The 21,688-nt window shown below is 40.4% G+C and overlaps 1 protein-coding gene across 4 annotated transcripts in view; it reads right to left on the bottom strand.

The window, feature by feature from the left end:
- The window catches only part of LOC132385391 (E3 ubiquitin-protein ligase pellino homolog 2), a 153,372-nt gene extending 137,386 nt beyond the window's left edge, over positions 1-15,986 (bottom strand). For 2 of the 4 annotated variants that reach the window (XM_059957445.1, XM_059957435.1), the window contains exons 1-2: positions 15,847-15,986; positions 11,454-11,501 (exon numbers count right to left, since the gene is read on the bottom strand). The gene's annotated coding sequence lies outside the window, so the exon portion shown is untranslated. The remainder of the gene's footprint in view (positions 1-11,453; positions 11,502-15,846) is intronic. The other 2 variants (XM_059957448.1, XM_059957441.1) reach the window with 1 other exon arrangement.
- Between the last annotated feature and the right edge of the window lie 5,702 nt (positions 15,987-21,688).

The raw sequence follows: 21,688 nt of genomic DNA on the forward strand, positions 1-21,688 counted from the left end.
AGATTATTTTAAGTAATGAAGCCAGTGCATTAAGAGAATAGCAGCAACCTCAAGGAACCAGAATATGAGAAAATTATTTTGTATCAAAGATAATTTCAGCAGGATTTTTTCCCATGTCATTCCCGGAAAGACAAAATAATTTAAAATCAGTTGCCTACTAACTGCGGTCTCCTGGGAGACTACCACCATTGTATAGAGAAAGAAAAAGGTCTGCTTCTCAAATTCTGGCCTTTTCTCATCCTATAGCTTGAATGTAATAAATGAGAAGACAACAGAAGTTAAATCAATTATGGCAAAACGTTGCAAAATCAGAAACAGATTTAATATCACTGGCTTACGTGGTGATGTTTGTTAACTTTACAGCAACAGTATAATGGAATACACGATAAATATAAAGAAAAACTGTTACATTATATATATGTCTATTTAATAGTTAAGTTAAAATAAGTAGTGAGGTAGTGATCATGGGTTCAATGTCCATTTATAAATGCTAAGTATACATCAAACCTAAATATAAAATGCTTTCCTGGGTCTGTACAAATTTCTTTCTTCATATTTCAATTGCAAAGAAAGTGTATGAGGAGGAAACGGGCAACTAATAGTTAAATCTTGTCCTGTTAGCTTACTTGGAGCAACTGTCCTGTGCAGCCAAATTTTATTGATGCCGTTGAAGATAATGTGTAATTTTTTTGTAAAGCTGCAGACGTACATTCACCACTGCCAAGACTCTTCCCTCTTTTGCTGTAATGTTTCCATTACACTCTTACTAAGCAGAGTGAACTACTAAAATCATGTCAAAACGTAAGTTATAATTCATAAAATATTAGGATACAGCTCTCCTTAATTGTCCTTCCATATCTAATGAAAATGTTTTCATGTCACTATTAAATCATTTAAAATAAATAGTTTTTAAGCATTTTCAAAGCTTAAAAGAAATTTTCAAAATTGTTTATAAATAGTATAAAGCATTCTTTCATTATGATGCAGCTTATTAAATGTAATGGCTTTGCTAAGTATGTAATTCCAAAAATGTTATGAAAAACTCTTTACAGAAAATGATTTAACTGACTTGTACTACATTTGTAAGATTTCTACCTCACTTTTTATTTATATAGTTCCACCATGACAAACAGAAAGATACATTATACTTTGAATCTGCTGTCCTTGTCTCTTTATTGTACATTTCCCCTGGCAATGCCATTTGCAAAAAAAAAACGGTGAGCTTGCACGTGTGTATTAATATCACTCAGCTGTACCCTTCCACCGCACCTTCAGTTCCTCCATTGTTCTTTATAAAACCATAAGACATAGGAGCAGAATTGGGCCATTTGGCCTATCGAGTCTGCTCCACCATTCAATCATGGGTGATCCTTTTTTCCCCTCCTCAGCCCCACTCCCTGGCCTCCTCCCCGAGTCCAAATCAAGAACCTATCAGTGTCTGTCTTAAACACACCCAATGACCTGCCCTTCACAATTGCCTATGGTAACAAATTCGACAAATTCACCCCCCTCTTTGCTAAAGAAATTTCTCTGCATCTCTGTTTTAAATGGTTGTGCCCTCTTGTCCTAGATTCCCCCACCATGGGAAACATCCTTTCCACATCTAGGCCTTTTAACATTTGAAAGGTTTCAATGAGATCCCCCCTCATCCTTCTATATTCCAGTGAGCACCGCCCCAGAGCCATCAAATGTTCCTCGTATGATAACCCTTTCATTCCGGGAATCATCCTTGTGAACCACCTCTGCACCATCTTTTCTCAAATGAGGAGCCCAAAGCTGTTCTCAGTACTCAAGGTGAGACCTCACCAGTGCCTTATAAAGCCTCAGCATCACATTTCTGCTCTTGGCTTCAAGACCTCTTGAAATTAATGCTAAGATTGCATTTGCCTTCCTTACCACTGACTCTACTTGCAAGTTAATCTTTAACTGCAAGAACTTCCAAGTCACTTTGCAACTCAGATTTTTGGATTTTCTCCCCATTTAGAAAATAGTCTTCACATTTATTTCTACTATCAAAGTGCATGACCAAGCATTTTCCAACATTGTATTTCATCTGCCACTTCCTTGCCCATTCTTGTAACCTGTCTAAGTCCTTCTGCAGCCTACCTGTTTCCTCGACACTACCTGCCCCATCCCTCCACCAATCTTTGTATTATCTGCAAATTTGGCAACAAAGCCATCTATTCCATCACCTAAATTATTAATATACAGCATAAAAAGAAGCAGTCCCAACACTGACCCTTGCAAAGCACCATTAGTCACTGGCAGCCAAGCAGATAACGATTCTTTTATTCTCCCTCACGGCCTCCTACCCATCAGCCAATTCTCCAACCATGTTAGTAACTTCTCTGTAATGCCATGGGGTCATAACTTAGTAAGCAGCCTTTTGCGTGGTACCTTGTCAAAGGCCTTCTGAAAGTTCTAATATACAACATCCACAGCATCCCCTTTATCTATCCTATTTATAATCTCTTATTTATAACCCTTCTTATCATCCAACTTATATCCTAATTATAATCTCCTCAAAGAATTCCAACAGGTTCGTCAGGCAAGGTTTCCGTGGTACCCATGCTGACTTTGTCATATCTTGTCCTGTGTCACCAAGTTCTCCATAGTCTCATCCTCAACTCCAACATCTTCCCAACCACTGAGGTCAGGCTAACTGGTCTATAATTTCCTTTCTGCTGCCTTCTTCCTTTCTTAAATGTTAGCAGTTTTCAAGTCCTCTGGCACCTTGGCGAGTCCTATGATTTTTGAAAGATCATTGCAAGTGACTTCACAATCTTTACCACAACCTCTGTCAGAACCCTAGGCTGCAGTTCATCTGGTCTGGGTGACTTAGGTACCATTAGGTCCTGCTCCCTTGTAATGGTAGCTAAGCTCCATGTATCCATCCAGGAGTCTCTTAAAAGACACATTCATTTTGTCTTCATTCACACGCTTCAACATCTGGCACACTGCTAGTGTTTTCCACAGTGAAGTCACAGTTGTCAGTCCATAGCTGCACCTGGCCACTGTCCTTAGTTAAACAGGGTTACTCTCAAAATCCTTTCAGTCCCTAAAATGGTTTTCAGTTGTCATATCCTTTACTTCTACTTTCCAGCATGAATTCATACTGCTCCTGAAACTCATTACACCAGACTGAACCACTTCAATGCAGAGCAGGCCAAACTTGTGTGTAAAGCAAAGCACTCTAGTACAGTTCATTCAAAGCTATGCTTCTCAAACTGCATTTCTTTCCCTTTGGCCACTGTCCCTTATTGACCTAATTTTGCTCCCAACTCAAATTTAAAATCAGAGTATGAATCAATTTTATGCATTTGCATTTCCTTCCGCTATCATTTCTTATCTCTATCACATTTACTAACTCCTCAGAACTCCTTGCTCTTTGAACCTAGGTAGGACAGCACAGGAACAGGCCCTGTGGCCCACAGTGTTGAACGGAACTAATTAAACTAGCAAATTAAATGCCCAAGTACAGAAATTCCTTCTTGCTACACAACATCACCTCTCTGAACAAGAAGACATAACTGTGCCTCCAGTTCTGAAGAAGATTGAAGCAAACAAGCCTCCAGCACCCCCCCACACCACAATCTTAACTGTTTTATAGGAGCTGAAAGCATCCTGACAAGTTGCATCTCCATCTGGTATGGGAGCAGTCGAGCATCTGACCTGATGTTCTGACAAAGGACTGTGAGAACGGCTGAGAGGATCATAAAGGTCTCCCTACCATTCTTCGGAGACATTTATCAGGAGCACTGCGTATGCAAGGCCCTCGGTGTTATTAAGGATTCTACCCATCCATACAGCAACCTCCTTGACTTTCTACTGTCACGCAGGAGATTCTGATGCATAAAAGCAAGAACAGTTAAAATGAGGAACAGTTGCTTCCCCCAGGCCATTAGGCTTCTGAACTCCCTGCCACATCGTATCCGAAGTGTCACTGGTTAGTCTGTTCCATACCTTACAATATTTAAAATTAATGCACTTTAGCTTATTCTTTATGTGTGATTCATCTGTAGATTTTATCCTTACCTTCGTAAGTTATTGTGTGCTATGTGCACTACATTGTTTTACACCCTGGTTTAAAGAAACATCTCATTTCTACATACATTATAATGTTATAACATGTATATAGTTAAATGACAATAAACTTGACTTTATTTGACCTGAATGTTCATATCCCTCCATTCTCCACACATTCATTTCCCTATCTAGACACCCGTCACTCTGTAAAAGAACCTTGTCATACGCATCTCCTTTGAACTTAACCCCTCTCACCTCAAATGCATACTCGCTAATATTAGACATTTTGATCCTGAGAGAAAGATACCTGCTGTCCATTCTATCAATTTTATAGAGCTCTATTAAATCTCCTCTCAGTCTCCGCTGCTCCAGAGAAAACAGCCTAAGTATGTCCAGCTTGTCCTTGTAGTTGCTAATCCTCTTCATGACTTTTGGCACATTGGGGGCGGCATTTTTGCTGTTCCCTTTGTTTTTTCCAAGGCTGATTTGCTAGCTCAATGTTCAACCCAGCACAGATGGGAAGTGTGCAAGGAGCCGGCCAGATTTAAATTCAAAATCTAGGGAACTTGAAATCATTGAAAGGATCAAGAACGTTTAAAGTATCACAGATGACGGTAGGAAGGTCTGAAAAAGGGGGTATGAAACTGAGTTGAGGTATGCAGATATAAGGTCAGTGGGGCAGGAGGAAGCAGAAATAATAGACAATAGATGCAGAAATAGACCATTCGGCCCTTTGAGCCTGCACTGCCATTTTGAGATCATGGCTGATCATCTACTGTGAATACCCGGTTCCTGCCTTGTCCCCATATCCCTTGATTCCCCTATCCATAAGATACCTATCTAGCTCCTTCTTGAAAGCATCCAGAGAATTGGCCTCCACTGCCTTCTGAGGCAGTGCATTCCACACCTCCACAACTCTCTGGGAGAAGAAGTTTTTCCTTAACTCTGTCCTAAATGACCTACCCCTTATTCTCAAACCATGCCCTCTGGTACTGGACTCTCCCAGCATCTGGAACATATTTCCTGCCTCTATCTTGTCCAATCCCTTAATAATCTTATATGTTGCAATCAGATCCCCTCTCAATCTCCTTAATTCCAGAGTGTACAAGCCCAGTCTCTCTAACCTCTCTGCGTAAGACAGTCCGGACATCCCAGGAATTAACCTTGAGAATCTACGCTGCACTTCCTCTACAGCCAGGTTATCCTTCCTTAACCCTGGAGACAAAAACTGTACATAATACTCCAGGTGTGGTCTCACCAGGGCCCTGTACAAATGTAAAAGGATTTCCTTGCTCTTGTACTCAATTCCCTTTGTAATAAAGGCCAACATTCCATTAGCCTTCTTCATTGCCTGCTGCACTTGCTCATTCACCTTCAGTGACTGATGAACAAGGACTCCTAGATCTCTTTGTATTTCTCCCTTACCTAACTCTACACCATTCAGATAATAATCTGCCTTCCTGTTCTTACTCCCAAAGTGGATAACCTCACTTATTCACATTAAACGTCATCTGCCAAATATCTGCCCACTCACCCAGCCTGTCCAAGTCACCCTGAATTCTCCTAACATCCTCATCACATGTCACACTGCCACCCAGCTTAGTATCATCAGCAAACTTGCTGATGTTATTCTCAATGCCTTCATCTAAATCGTTGATGTAAATCGTAAACAGCTGTGGTCCCAATACCGAGCCCTGTGGCACCCCACTAGTCACCACCTGCCATTCCGAGAAACACCTGTTCACCGTTACCCCTTGCTTTCTATCTGCCAACCAGTTTTCTATCCATGTCAATGCCTTCCCCCCGATGCCCTGAGCTTTGATTTTACCCACCAATCTCCTATGTGGGACCTTATCAAATGCCTTCTGAAAATTGAGGTACACTACATCCACTGGATCTCCCCCGTCTAACTTCCTGGTTACATCCTCGAAAAACTCTAATAGATTAGTCAAGTATGATTTGCCCTTGGTAAATCCATGCTGGCTCGGCCCAATCCTATCACTGCTATCAGACAGGCAAGTTTGTGAATCTTTGTGCACCTCTCCTTCACCATTCCCATTTCCATCTCTCATCTCACCTCCTTTCCTGCCCATCACCTCTTTCTGGTGCACCTCCCCATTTGCTTTATTCCATAGCCTTCTGTCCTCTCCTGTGAGGTTCCCCTTCTCCAGCCCTGTATCTCTTTTACAAATCAACTTCCCAGCTGTTCACTTCACCCCTCCCCACCCTCCCAGTTTCACCTTTCACCTTGTGTTTCTTTGTTCCCTCCTCCCATCTTCTTACTCTGACCCCTCATCTTTTTTTTCTCCAGTTCTGATGAAGGGTCTCAGCTTGAAACGTCAGCCATACTCGTTTCTATAGATGCTGCCTGGCCCGCTGAGTTCCTCCAGCATTATGTGTGTGTGGGCTGGATTTCTGGCATCTGCAGATTTTCTCTTATTTCCAATACTCTAGCTGAGGCCTAACCAAAATTTTACAAAACCACTATTAACTAGTCTTTGCATGAACTCAGTGCCCCAACCATGCCAAGTGCATACTTTGCCATCCTATCAACTTTTGCAGCCACTTTCACGAAGCTACAGACTCAAACTTCAAGATCCCTTTGCTAAGGATCTTGTCATTAATTGTATACAGTTCCTTGATATTAGAGTTCCCAAAGTGCAACCATTTGGCCAGATAAAACTCCATCAGTGATTTTATAGGCTCATATCAGAGACTTCTATATCCCGCTGCATCCTTTGGCAATCTTCTACTCAACCGATGATGCCACCAATCTCTGTATAGTCTGTGAATTTACTAATCCGCCATCTATGTTTTCATCTGGGTAATTTATTTTCAATTAGTGGCCACTTTTTTTAGGTAGAGGAGGTACTAAATAATGCCACTGAGTGTATTCTGTATGTGTGTGGCCTTCAGCTGCTGTAACCCATCCATTTCAAGGTTCAAGGTGTTGTGCATTCACGGATGTTCTTGTGCACACCACTAATGAAACGCTCAGTGTTTGAGTTATTGCCGCCTTCCTGTTAGCTTAAACGAATCTGGCCATTCTCCTCTGACTTCTCTCATTAAAACAAGGCACAGAACTGCCACTAACTTTTTAAAATTTATTTTTTCACACCATTCTCTGTAAACTCTAGTGATTTGTGTGCAAAAATCCCAGGAGATCATCAGTTTCTGAGATACTCAAACCACCTTGTCTGGCACCGACAATCACTGCACGGTCAAAGTCACTTAGATCACAGTTCTTCTCCATTCTGATGGTTGGTCTGAACAACAATGTCTGCATGCTTTTATGCATTGAGTTGCTGCCACATGATTGGCTGATCAGATATTTGCATTAACAAGCAGGTGTACCTAATGATGTGTCCATTGAGTGTATATCACAAACAACAGAGACCTCAGTCCGAATCCCTGCGGAGCACTATTAGTCATTGACCTTCAATCAGATTAAGTCATATCAACTACTACCCGCTGCCTTCCATAGGCAAGTAAATTCTGAATCCAAAATTAGCATGAAGTCACTGTAGATCCCATACGTTTTAATCTTTGGCTGTTGTTTTCTTCCTTTGTTCTGCTATTGAGGTTACTGCCTTCAAACGTTCAGGCTCTGATCTGTAGAATCTCTTCCTATAGTCCTCTACCTCCCCATTTTCCTCTCCTCGTTTAAAATCTATTCCCTGGTCATTATTGGCCATTGTTAATTTCCTTTCCTTTCATACCTGAATATGCTTTTGTTAACACCCTTGGAAACACTCCAATACCCTAACATCATCCTTCAAAAGTAAAGCTGCTGTTGTGAAAGATTAATCATAACTATGCCTATTATAAGGAAGCCATTTTCAGTTTTGACTTTACTGCATGTTAATTGAGACTGTGATAGGCAGATTGAATATTAGTTAAGCGTGATTAGAAATCACAATATTGAGAAAGCAGGCCCCAAAGGTGAAATGGTTACAAATTACTGCAATGATTCCAGATGACCTTAATATGTTAATACTTTTTAATTACAAATCCATTAGGACCAAGCCTACCAGAAGCCTGTTTAAATAATTATCTTCTTGTTATCAATCTATTGAATCTGGCAGTTTGTCAGCTTGGCAATATGCTTGGCTGGAGATTTGCTCTGGGAGGCTAGCCTGTCATGTTCAAAAGACAGCTGTGTGAATTTACGTGAAAAATATTTTTGATTTTCCTTATACAACGTTCACAATAAAGATAATGCAAGACTAGAGGCATGTTGCTGAATGGAAAGAGACTGAACTATTTGGAGGCAGTTCATTCAGATACCGGGAGATATATGATGACTCCATCCAGTTCAAGTATTCTACTAAGAAGATGGAGATTGAGGCCTCTGACCGGAAATCAAATCAGGATTGATGAATCTTCACACCTCTGCTTACTGTTCGGCTGGTGGTGCCAGCTTGACATTAGGAAACTTTGCAAGATGTTGCAACTTTTTTATTATTGAAATGTGCATGAGTTTTTAAATTAAATTAATCTTGTTCTATAATTCTCTACCACTATATAACTTTTAATAAACCTATCATAATATATTTATAACCTGGAATAATGTGATTTGCTTTCCCCATCAAAGCATCTGGAGTCAATTCTCTAAGCAAATTACAGCAACAGAATATCTATTCCTTCACAACATTACCATCAGAATATTGTATTAACGAAACAACATTGTCCATCGGGAGGCAATAAGAGCTTTTCATACTGGGGACAAATACCAAGAGATGCCAAAAATGTATTTGCAGTTATATTAACTGCTCTGTTATGACAAATATTTCACAACATTAAAAAGAAGCCTTAAGGAGAAAGTAAAGTGTGTACAGTTCTGGAAAAAGAAATGCTGGCAAATAGTTTCAATGAAAATGACAGTGTTAAGGAAGATGACAATCTAAAAAAAAAGCCCTAAATACAGGTCTCAGACTTTCTGCAAATACAGTGGACACACTTTTCATAACCTAAGCTGTAGGTGCACCTAGCATTCCATCTGTTCGACACAGATGGCTGTGACAAACATTAGAGGCTACTGCATCTCAGTTGCTAAATCTGACCTCCCTCCCCCGCAATTAGGCATGACCATTGGGAATATCTAAAATAACCTTTACTTACAAAAATAGTTGATTTCTTGTCATGCCATCGTACAATTACAGAAAAATGCTAATTAATTTCTCATTTCCTTGAAATTTCGGCATCAGAATTTCTACGCAGTTAGAGAAACATTCAGTGAACAAAATAATTGTTGGTTTTAAGGAATTTCGAAGAGATAGATTGATCTGTGTGTCTCCTCATAATTATTTTTTAAAAAAGGATGCTGAGTAGACTTGACAGTATTATAATCCAGGTCCTAAAACCAAAACCAAAACCAAAGGAAGTATTACATCCTTTTTAATGTATCTCCCAAGACTTTATACCAGTCGACCACCTCAAATCGGGCAATGAGTAATCTGGTTCCGCCACTGGATCGGCCATAATTTTTGCCCGCCTCATTTCAAATTTCCCACATCGCCGCGCCAACCCAGCACCACTATTTTGGTGGCGCCATGAGCAGAAATGGCTGTTGGCACGACCTTTGAAAGAAGCAAGTTGTTCCTCTGTGTTATTCTGTATTCACTTTTGTAACCTGCACTTAACTCGCCCCAGTCATGTCTTCATTGAGTAAAGGAAGTGCTTCTCTTGGTACAAAGCGCAAACACCATACATTATCTATACAAGATAAGGTGGAAGTTCTGAAAAAACTCGTCCATGGTGTGAATGTAAAATGCACATGCAACTTTATAACACTGGCTTTTCCAGAGTTTCTGAGATAAAGAAACAAAAAGAAAAGTTGCTCCAGTTCTTTGCCGACAGCAAATCAAAAAAACAGATGCACATATGGGTCACTGAATTATCAGAAAGATGTCAACAAAATAGAGAGAGTACAGAGGAGATTTACTAGAATGTTACCTGGGTTTCAGAACCTAAGTTACAGAGAAAGGTTGAACAAGTTAGGCCTTTATTCTTTGGAGCATAGAAGGTTGAGGAGGGACTTGATAGAGGTATTTAAAATTATGAGGAGGATAGATAGAGTTGATGTGGATAAGCTTTTTCCACTGAGAGTAGGGGAAATCCAAACAGGAGGACTTGAGTTGAGAGTTAAGGGGCAAAAGTTTAGGGGTAACACGAGGGGGAACTTCTTTACTCAGAGAGTGGAGGCTGTGTGGAATAAGCTTCCAGTAGAAGTGGTAGAGGCAGGTTTGATATTGTCATTTAAAAAAAATTGGATAGGTATATGGACAGGAAAGGAATGGAGGGTTAAGGGCTGAGTGCAGGTCGGTGGGACTAGGTGAGAGTGAGGGTTAGAAGGGCCTAGATGGCCTGTTTCCATGCTGTAAATGTTATATGGTTATAAGGAAAACAATGGAAGATGTTCACGACTAGATAAAGTTCTCAAAGTGGTTTAAATCTACACAGCTGATTTAAGTTGTAGAACTGTCGGGAGAGATGCTGAAGGAACAAGCGAAATTATTTCATGAAGAATTAGGGCTCGGTTATGAGAGTGACACAGTGAAGAGCGACTTCTGCGTTTCAAGCTGCGACTTGGCATAACACTCGTGCAGTGTTTCCTGCTTTTAATTTGTTGTTTCTTTTTTTTAATTATCCAACTACTATTTACAGGGCACTTTAACAGTAGGGTGAGGTATTTATTTAATCCTAACCTAACCACCTGTGATTCGGCAAAGTTACATGATCTGGCACTGCACGGGTCCCAATCATTTCCGATTTGTGGTGGTCAACCTGTAGTTGTATTTGCACCTGTTTGGGGTTCAAGGTCCTCCCTTAAACTGATATTTCAGGATTCTATCAAGAGACGAACTGCCTTTCAAAATAAATGATAAGGCGAGTCTCTGGTTCTTTGAGATGGATTTGATAACTACCATAAACGCTGCCTGGGCAGGGCAAAAAGCATTATCAGGGATGCATCTCACCCTAACCATGGACTTTTTACTCTCCTCCCATCCAGTAGGCACTACAGGAGCCTCCGCTCCCGCACCAGCAGGCACAGGAAGGGCTTCTTCCCTGAGGCTGAGACCCTGCTGAACCTCACATCACAGCGCTAAGCAGTATTGCACCCATATTGTACTGTCCCAGTACTTTTATATCTGTGTGCTGTAGCACTTACTTTCTATTCACAGTGATTTTGTAAATAACACTATTCTTTGCATTTCTGGTTAGATGCTAATTGCATTTCATTTGGCTTTGTATCTGTACTCGGCACAATGACAACAAAGTTGAATCTAATCTAATCTAACGTTTGATGGAACAATCAGCAATGGGGAGAAATAAGTAACGGTTCTGTCAATGTAACTATCAAAACAGGCAAAGCAATGACATGCTCAATGTCAAAAACAAGTTAGAATTTATTTTAAAATATTTACCTATAATTCAGCTCTGTTAAATTTGCTTTTAGATTTCCAGTGTTGACCCTGAAAAGGATGGATTACACAGGAACATTAGAAATGGGAGCAGGAGTAGGCCGTCAGGCCCTTCGAGCTGACCCAACCATTTAATATGATCATGGCTGATCTAAGCTGGCTTCAACTTCTGTGCCATTTCTCCATTCCTCTCTGTTCATAGATTCACCTCCATTTTAAATACTTCCAATGATCCAGCTTCAGCCACCCAATCAGAGAGAGAATTGCAAGGTTTCACCACCTTTTGGGAGTAACAACTTCCAAGGTACCTCAGTTATAACTGACCAGCTCTTCACCTTGTAGTTATGTCCCCTTGTTTGAGATATTCCCATTAGTGGAAGCAATACAATAAAATTACCTGTATCCAGTTGCCTGCATTAAGATAGCTATAAACTGAAACTTGACATATAATCTAATAAGTTTAAATAATACAGCTTGCTATTAGATGGATTTTTAAAATATAAATATGTGAAACAATTTATACTCTGCAGACAAAATATGTATATTTAGGTGCCATTGTTAACCACAACATGTTAAAAGAAAATCTTTTCAGATTTAGTTAAATTAATACCAACTCCTACAACAGGAATTACACCAGGAGAAGCAGAGTGCAGAGATTAAAAAATGCAATATGTTTACTGTTACACTTATGCAAGTTAAAATTGAGTTTTAATTTTTGTAAAATGTTTAGGATATTAGAACTACGGAAAGGAAATCTTTTCAAGCATGTTTTAACCCTTTCTAGACTTCCCACCAGTAAGAAATATAATTGGGAATTTTGCAATTTATTTCCACTTAGCTACCAGGTTTTATATCCTGATAACAGCATGAAACCATACTGCACCATCAGCCAAGAAATACTTGCCACTTTTTAGCTTCCCATTGATTTACCTAATTCCTTGAAATGTACCTTCAATAATCTCAGCTCTGCAAGATATCAGAATTAATGTATTAGTGTATATTCACTGCCTTCTTTACATTGAGTTACTTTTTCTCTAAGCTACGTTCAATAAGGCTGCAGAATGAGACTGAAATTACTGCTCAGCTCCACTACAAAAGCCCAGAGAATTTTATTGACTAGAGATTTGAGTTTATAGGGGAAAAATGGAAAACAATAACCTTGAAAGCACTGCAACCAACTTCTCTGTAATTTTCACCATACTAAGATTTATTTAATTCTGTTAAGTGATAAATGGTGGTCAAAATTAAAGGTCACAGAGAACAGAAAGAACCAGTAAAAAGTAATAATTATCATTTCACAGGAAGGGGAAATGAAGAGTCATGTGCCAAGCAAACATTTGATCTGGCTTGCAAGATACGCATCTGCAAATATAGCTTGTAAAGTGATAACATACATTGTAGAGTCAAAGCTACACTATGTAATTTTTACTGGTTCACATCATTTGTCTTCTGTTATAGACAGGTGGACAGAATTATAACATAATATTCAGTAGCTGCTAGATCTAAGCACTTGTCTGTAATCTCAAATAAATTGTGTGATATTTAATTAGATTTCTGCTTTGAGCTTGTTCTGAACCACAAGGTTTGATTTTAAATTTGGGTCAACAGATTATGAAGCATATTGTCGGGTCCACTGGACAGACAATGAAAAGGATGGTTTCTTGAATTTCTCCAGAATTTCATATAAACTGCATTCTCAGAAATTCTCCTGTGCACTACTTAAGCTATCCATTCAAAATATTCATTAAGACCCATTACTTCCAATTCCATGTTGACACTCTCTGGTAAAATATCAGAAAAAGCAGGAGGTGCTGTACTTAGCAGGTCAGGCAGCACTGGTGGAGAGAAAAAGAAAGTTATTAACAGTATTCAGGTCTGTGAACCTTGGTCAGAGTACAATCATTTATCACAACTTAGCTGTTTCACTCCTGCTGATTGAGGGGCTGTACAGCTCCAGCATTTTCTGTTCCAAGTTACAAGCACCTGTAGTTTTTTTTGTTTGTTTCCTTTAACCAGCTCTAATTATTCTAAGTGCTCAATTAACATGTTCAATTCTGCAGAATACATGGTAAACTAATATTTTTTCCAATTTCTTAGAGTCATAGGAGAAAGTATGGCACACAAACAGCCCCTTCAGCCCATCTAGTCCACACCAAATTATTTAAACTGTCTACTCCCATCAACCTGCGCTGGGACCATAGCCCTCCATACCCCTACCATCCATGTACCTCTCCAAACTTCTCCAGCATTCAAATTGAGCTTGCCTGCACCACATACACTGGCAGCTCATCCCACACTCTCATGACCCTCTGAGTGAAGTTCCCCCTCATGAACTTTTTCACCTTTCACCCTTAACCCATGATCCCTAGTTGTAGCCCACTCAACCTCAGTGAGAAAAGCATCCTACCTATACCCCTTATAATTTTGTATACATTTATCAAATCTCCCTTCAGTATTCTATGTTCCAAGGAATAAACTCCTAACCTATTCAATATTTTCTTATAACTCAGGTCTTCCAGTCTCAGCAACATCATTGTAAATTTTCTCTGTACTCTTACAACCTTATGTTCATCTTTCCTGTAGGTAGGTGACCAAGACTGCACACAATACTCCAAACTAGGCCTCGTCAACATATACATCTTCAACATAACCTCCTCTTATCTCCTGTATGAAGTACTTTGATTTGTATGCCAATGTGCCAAAAGCTTTCCTAATGACCTTATCTATCTGTACCATCACTTCCAATAAATCATGGAGCTGTATTCCCAGATCTCTTTGTTCTACCGTGCTCCTCAGTGTCCTACCGTTCACTGTGTAAGACCTACCCTGGTTTATCCTACCAAAGTGCAACACCTCTCCCTTGTCTGCTTTAAATGCCACCTGCCATTTTTCAGCCCATTTTCCAGCTGGTCCAGATCCCACTGCAAGCCACGACACTCTTCCTCACCGTCCACTACACCTCAGTCTTGGTGTCATCTGCAAACTTGCTGATCCAGATAATCACAAAAACATGCAGTTCATTGATATAGATGACAAACAACAATGGACCCAGCACCAATCCCACTAGTCACAGGCCTCCTGTTGGAGAGGTAACCATCTACTATTAGTCTTACCTTTCTCAAAATATGGAATTATGTTTGCAATTTCCCAATTTAAAGGAACAGTTCCTGAATGCTTATTAGAAGATTTTGGCCATGGCACCCATAATTTCCACACTTCCCTTTATCAAATAGAATCAGAATCAGGTTTATTATCAGCAACATATGTGGTGAAATTTGTTGTTTTGCAGCTGCTGTTGTTAGGCCTGTACCCAACTCTGAGGGGTGCAGAGTGGCACCCTCCTTTTTGAGAATCACAAGATCGTTACTAATTCAGGTCAGGAGACCCAGGAAATGAGAGAGAGATGTTTGGAATGTCCTGGCCCTCAGCGATACAAAGCCAACGAAAAAGCCATTGTCTCTCGGAGACAGAATTGTGTATTGAGTACTGTGCTTCGTGGAAGCCCTCAGGCAACGTGGGCTGGTTGGGGGATGGCATCATTCCACCCTGATTGACATCTGAGACCCTATGAGTCAGGATAAAAGAGGGTCTGGGGAACAGCCCCTTGACACACACCAGGAGAAGCGCTAGAAGTCCCGTGACAGCGTTTAATAGCGACAGCCGGTGGAGGGCCCACGTGTGTCCTTTCCCGTTGCCCCGGGATTGAGGCCCTACCACGGAAGGCAGTTTAGCTAAGGAAGAGATCACCACCGACGCCATTTCGAAGGATCGACATCATAAAATGGAAAACGGGCAAGTTCTAAACCGTCTCTCTCTCCAACCAAAAGCTGCAGCTTGAATGAACTTGAGTGACTTTTATATTTCCATCGGACAATACATTTTCCCCTAGACAACAATAGAGCTATTTCTTATTGATTATTATTATACCCACGCTTTTAGATTTAGTATTGACGACGTATGTTATCTGTATGTTTGCATTGATATTATTTTTGTGTATTTTTATCAATAAATACTGTTAAAAATAGTACCATCAGACTTCAACAGACCTCTCTATCTTTGCTGGTAAGTGACCCAGTTACAGGGTACGTAACACTGTACAGTGCAGATTTATAATCTAAGTTTAATAAGTCAGTAAATGAGAGCAATAACAAGGTAGTGTTCATGGGCCATTCAGAAATCTGAATAACCATCAAGCTTTATGAATTAGTCAGCTGTTAGTGACGCTACTTTTTTTTCTTACATTAATTTGAGCGCATTCCAATCCATGAATCATTATTAGTTTCCCTGGAATGTCCTCCCTTACTGTGAATTTAGCTACAAATTATTTATTAAACAAGTTTGCCATTTCCTCAGTTTCATTTGTTACATCACCACCATCTGTTTTTAAAGTACTCACATATTAAAAATCAGAAAATATCAGGGAAATCTTCTTTTTGGCCTGATGTTGTTTGGAGCCTGATCCTTGGGCCATATTGTTTGTTTAGCAGGGTCTCCGACACTATCTTCTCCAGGGAGATGAACTCCTGGCACTTTATGGCTTCAGTCAGCAGAGTACCAAAGGTCATTTTGACAACTGGTGGTGTCCCACCTACGTCACAGGCTCACTAGCTGTCAGAGGTGTTAGTGTGATCAGGTCAAATGAATGTTTGCAAAAGGCTTTGACATTCAGTTATATCTGTGACACCATTAAAGTATTGTCAAAAATTAAGATTAATTTAAATCATGAAACTAGCACATAAATAGTTAATAGTAATTATACCTTTCACCCAGTGAATGTGGAGTTCACTTGAATAGAGAGCATTAAGCTTGGGCTCCTCTACCAGTACACCACAGTAATGGCTACAGCAAACAGCAGCAGAAAATGCTATTGCTGGCTTAGCAGTGATGGAAGCTAGGAAGCTCCAACATAAACTTTGGCTTCAAGGCAGAAAAGATGCCCAGATGTGTCAGACTTGATATCCCTCTCATCCTGTGTCATATTCCCTTGCTCATCTTGTTTCCTTTTTGGTCTTCCTTAGTTGTTATTTCAATCTCCAGTCCCATTGATGACTCTAATCTTCGCTTTCATCCTTGCTCTTTAATTTTGTTAAGCCTCCTCTCTCATCAAATATTGCTCTTTTGTTTGTCATGAGGTTGTTCAGGCTTAGTTCCTTCTTGTCCATAGAAATGTTGTAACAGTGAGGCAGATTTTAAGATCAACAATAAAAGCATCCATCACTGACTGATACATAAATAAAAGCGATCCGTAATTTGTAATCCTCCCTAGGGGAACATGCAGAACCCGCTGGGTGGAGTTTTTATTTGCTCTAAGGAGCAACAAGTAAGTTGGGTAAAACTAGACCTGCGCACTGCATAAAAGTATGACAATCCACTGATACAAACTACTAATACTTAATTGATATTAATGTCTTAAATCATTAAAAACACTAGGAATATTTCTGGGACATTAAAAACTACACAACATGCATAAAACATTAAATTTTAAAAGCAAGAAGAAATAATGCAGGTGTAAACATGGCAAAGTTGTCATCAGATTTACAGGTTAAAAATGGCAAACACTGATAACTTCACCATGATTACTATGCAAAATCCGTTGTAATATTTTTCACCTAGGAAGCCATAGCCCCTCCAGTGTTCTGTCCTTTGTTAAATCTTTATAATCTAAAATAATTGCTACTGCATTTCTTTAATGGGCACTATATTGTCCTCTAAAATAGACTTGTTTAATTATAAACACAAGAGATTCTGCAGATGCTGGAGATCCAGAGCAACACACACAAAATGCTGGAGGAACTCAGCAGGTCAGGCAGCATCTATGGAAATGAATAAACAGCCGACATTTCATGCTGAGACCCTTCATCAGGTTTGGAAAGGAAGGGGGGAAGAAGCCAGAAACTTGGAACACTAATGACTTTATTTGATACACTCTCTATCTGCTACATGTGTATTTGGGGCAAGAAGGACGAATGTGTCTTTCAGTCCTGATGTCTTCCTTCCTCTGTTTAATTTAAACTATTTTATTTGCTTTCCTTATGCCTTCACATGGATCATTTACTGCTTCTAGCCTGTAATCTGCTCTTAGACCTCCTTTTATCTGAAGACTACCATTTTTCTACTGTCTCTGGACCCAGTTATTAATTTCAGTCACTTTGTACTATCCGATTTATCCTTTTCATCTGAATCATTGTTCCGGCTGGTTCGGGTGGAGCTGATCCAAATCCTAAAGCTGCCTCCCGTCCCAATACTGGTGCCAGCATCCCATACAAAGGGAGCCTCTTGTAACTGCACTCCCCAAGCCAAATGTTCACTTTCCTGTTCATTTGGCACCATGCCAAATAGTTAATGAGAACAGCATCTAGAAAATAAAATTAGATGAAACAGGTAAATTTACCTGAAGGGTAAATGAAGGGGAAAAATCCAGATGGTTATCACATCTGCTATTGCCAACAGAGTACAATAATTTGCACTGCCATGCTCTTTAACAAACATTACCCTCACGTTTATTATTGGAGTCTAGAGACATTAGATTTCACAATATTGTTGGAAATATTCTCCAGCATACTGTAAACAGTAAAGAATTCAGTCCCATGCCACACATTACTTGTTGCTAGCAGGGTCATTTCAGTGATTTAAATGAAATGTCAGTATTCTCTCACTTATTATGTAATGGCAACAATGTACAGTCCAAAGCAGATTTTCTTCCAGAAATTGAAGCATGAAGTGTATTCCAGGATATCTAGTGATCTATACAGAAATCTAATATCTTGGCCCCACCAGACAATTCATAAAACTTGTTTAGTTCCATACTCAGCATTAGCTTCATTGTGCCTTAACTTGTCATGTTAATAGCTATTGATAGACATTACTTCCTACAAAGTGAAACCCAATAGCATGAATTCACTACCAGATGAACTCAGTGCCTTCTATGCCGCTTTGAAAGGGTGAACACAACTACAGCTGTTGAAGATCCCTGCTGCACCTGATGACCCTGTGATCTCTGTCTCAGAAAACCTGTGCCAACCAACTGGCGGGAGTATTCAAGGACATTTTCAACCTTTCACTGCTACGGGTGGAAGTTCCCACTTGCTTCAAAAGGGCAACAGTTCTATCATTGCCTAAGAAGAATAAAGTGGGCTGCCTGAATGACTGTCGCCCAGTAGCACTCACATCAACAGTGATAAAATGCTTTGAGAGGTTGGTCATAACTAGACTGAACTCCCACCTCAGCAAGAACCTGGACCCAATGCAATTTGCCTATCGCCACAATAGAACAATGGCAGATGCAATCTCAATGTTTCCTCACACGGCTTTAGACCACCTGGACAACACAAACACCTATGTCAGGATGCTGTACATCGACTATAGCTCAGCATTTAATACCATCATTCCCACAATCCTGATTGAGAAATTATAGAACCTGGGCCTCTGTACCTCCCTCTGCAATTGGATCCTTAACTTCCTAATCGGAAGACCACAATCTATGCGGATTGGTGATAACATCTCCTCCTTGCCGACGATCAACACTTCAGGAGTGTATACTTAGCCCACTTCTCTACTCTCTATTCTCTACACACATGACTGTGTGGCTAGGCATAGCTCAAATAGCGTCTATAAATCTGCTGATGATACAACCATTGTTAGTAGAATCTCAGATGGTGATGAGAGGGCGTACAGGAGAGAGATATGCCAACTAGTGGAGTGGTGTCATAGCAACAACTTGGCACTCAATGTCATTAAGATGAAAGAGTTGATTGTGGACTTCAGGAAGGGTAAGATGAAGGAACACATACCAATCCTCATAGACAGATCAGAAGCGGAGAGAGTGAGCAGTTTCAAGTTCCTCAAGATCTCTGAGGACCTAACCTGGTCCCAACATATCGATGCAGTTATAAAGAAGGCAGGACATTAGCTATATTTCATTAGGAGTTTGAAGAGGTGTGGTATGTCAACAAATACACTCAAAAACTTCTATAGATGTACCGGAGAAATAGCAATCATGAAAGACAAAGGGATGTCAGTGGGTGTTGTTTACTTCGATTTTCAAAACCTTTCAACAAGGTGCCATGCACGAGGCTGTTAAGGTAACATGGCATGATATTACAGGAATGATACTAGCATGGACAGAATATTGGCTGACTGGTGTTATGTCCGCAGCCCCCTCCTTTGTGAGAATTGCAAGAGCACTAGTTGGGGGGGGGGGGGGGGGGTCAGTAGACACAGGAAATGGGAGAGAGAGAGAGACGTGCCGAATACCGTGTTCCACCCGGGATGCAAAACAAGGCGACATTGACTATTGTCTCATGGAGACCACGTGTAAAGCCCTCGGGCAAGGTGGGCTGGTTGAGAGAGAGATTGCATCATCCCAACCTGATTGACACTTGCGACCCCTGGAGGAAGTATAAAGGAGGGTCTGGGGGGGGGGGGGACAACCCCTTCAGATGCACCAAGAAGACATGATAGCGATCCCGCAGTAGCAGGAAGCCATTTTGAAGGAAGTCACTTGCGTTAGATTCCGGGCCTGGAGTCTGTGGCTGGAATCACGGAAAACCGCTTTTAACTAACATCAGGGGGAGCCCGCTCCCCTGATTCAAAGGATTTGCTTCATAAAGACCCGGGCAAGTTTTCCTTTTCTCACCAATCTCTCTCTCTCTCTCTCTCCAACACGTGAAACCCAGTGATTCCCAAAAGGCTGAAGCCTGCAGACTTCTGAGTGACTTTTATATTTCCAACGGACAATATATTATCCCCTAGACAACAGTAGAGCTTATCTCTTAATGATGATTATTACTATACCCGCGCTTTAGATTGAGTATTGATGACATATATTATCTGAACGTTTGTATTAACCTTACTTTTGTGCCCCCTTTATAAATAAAAATGTTTGAAGATAGTGCCATCAGACTTCAACGAATCTCTCTATCTTTGCTGGTAAGTGATCCAGTTATGGGATACGTAACACTGGCGGGAAGCAAAGAGAGGGAATAAAGGAGTTGGCTGCTGGTGACTAGTGGTGTTCCACAGAGGTTGGAGTTGGGACCACATCTTTTCACATTATACATTAATGATCTGGATGACTGAATTGATGGCTTTGTGGCTAAGTTTGCAGTTCTTGCAGGTGCAGGTAAGTTGACCAAGCAGGGAGTTTGAAGAAGGACAGATTAGGAGAATTGGAAAGAAGTGGCAGATGGAATGTAGTGAGAACACTTTGGTATGAGGAATAAAGGTGTAGAATATTTTCTAAAGAACATCAGCAGTGCAAAGGGACTTGGGAGTCCTATGGCAGGATTCCCATAAGGTTATCTTGCAGGTTGTGCTAGTGGTAAGGAAGGCAAATTCAATGGTAGCATTAATTTCAACAGGACTAGAATATAAAACCAAGGAGGCTATATAAGGCATTGGTCAGACCAAACTTGTGTTTTGTATTGTGAGCAGTTTTGAGCCCCTTGTTTAAGGAAAGATATGAGGGTGTTGAAGAGGGTCCAGAGGCGATTCACAAGAATGATTACAGGAATGAAATGGTTAACATTTGAGGAGCGTTTGATGGCTCTGGGCCTGTACTCACTGGAGAATGGGGTGGGGGGGGGGGGATCTCATTGAAATCTATCCAATATTGGAAGGCCAAGATAGAATGGATGTGGGGAGAATGTTTCCTATAGTGGGGGAATCTAGGACAAGAGGGCACAGCCTCAGAACAGAGGGACCTCTATTTGGAATAGAGATGAGGAGGATTTTCCTTAGCCGGAGAGAGGTGAGCACGGTCAGCTGTGGAGGTTGTCAATGGGTATACTTAAAGTACAGGTAGGCTCTTGATCAGTGAGGGCATCTAAAATTACAAGGAGAAGGTAGAAGAATGGGGTTGAAAGGGAAAATCAATCAGCCATGACCTGATGATACAGATATCCCATTTCTGCTCCTATGTCCTCTTATAGTAAAGTCTTAGCATCCCTTAGTAGATTTTCCACTAAAATCAATGGCTTTGATGCTCCTTTATCAGTTTTCTATTTTCTATTTTTGATTCTAGTTTCCAACACCTTTGAAATTCATGTCTGTTTTGTCTCTTTGCAGGCTCGATAATGTTAGTAGTTCATGAGGAGGATTGTTTTTGTGGTAAAAGCTGTTTCACTTACGTATTAAGGTACAAATATTTGTGTTACCAGTAGGCTGCTTTAACAGGATCTGAAAAAAACTTTTTAGGGTAGCTAGAGACTGTGAGTGAAACTTCACAGCAACAAAGTCAA

This window comes from Hypanus sabinus, chromosome 2, assembly GCF_030144855.1.
Source record: "Hypanus sabinus isolate sHypSab1 chromosome 2, sHypSab1.hap1, whole genome shotgun sequence".
Lineage (NCBI taxonomy): Eukaryota > Metazoa > Chordata > Chondrichthyes > Myliobatiformes > Dasyatidae > Hypanus > Hypanus sabinus.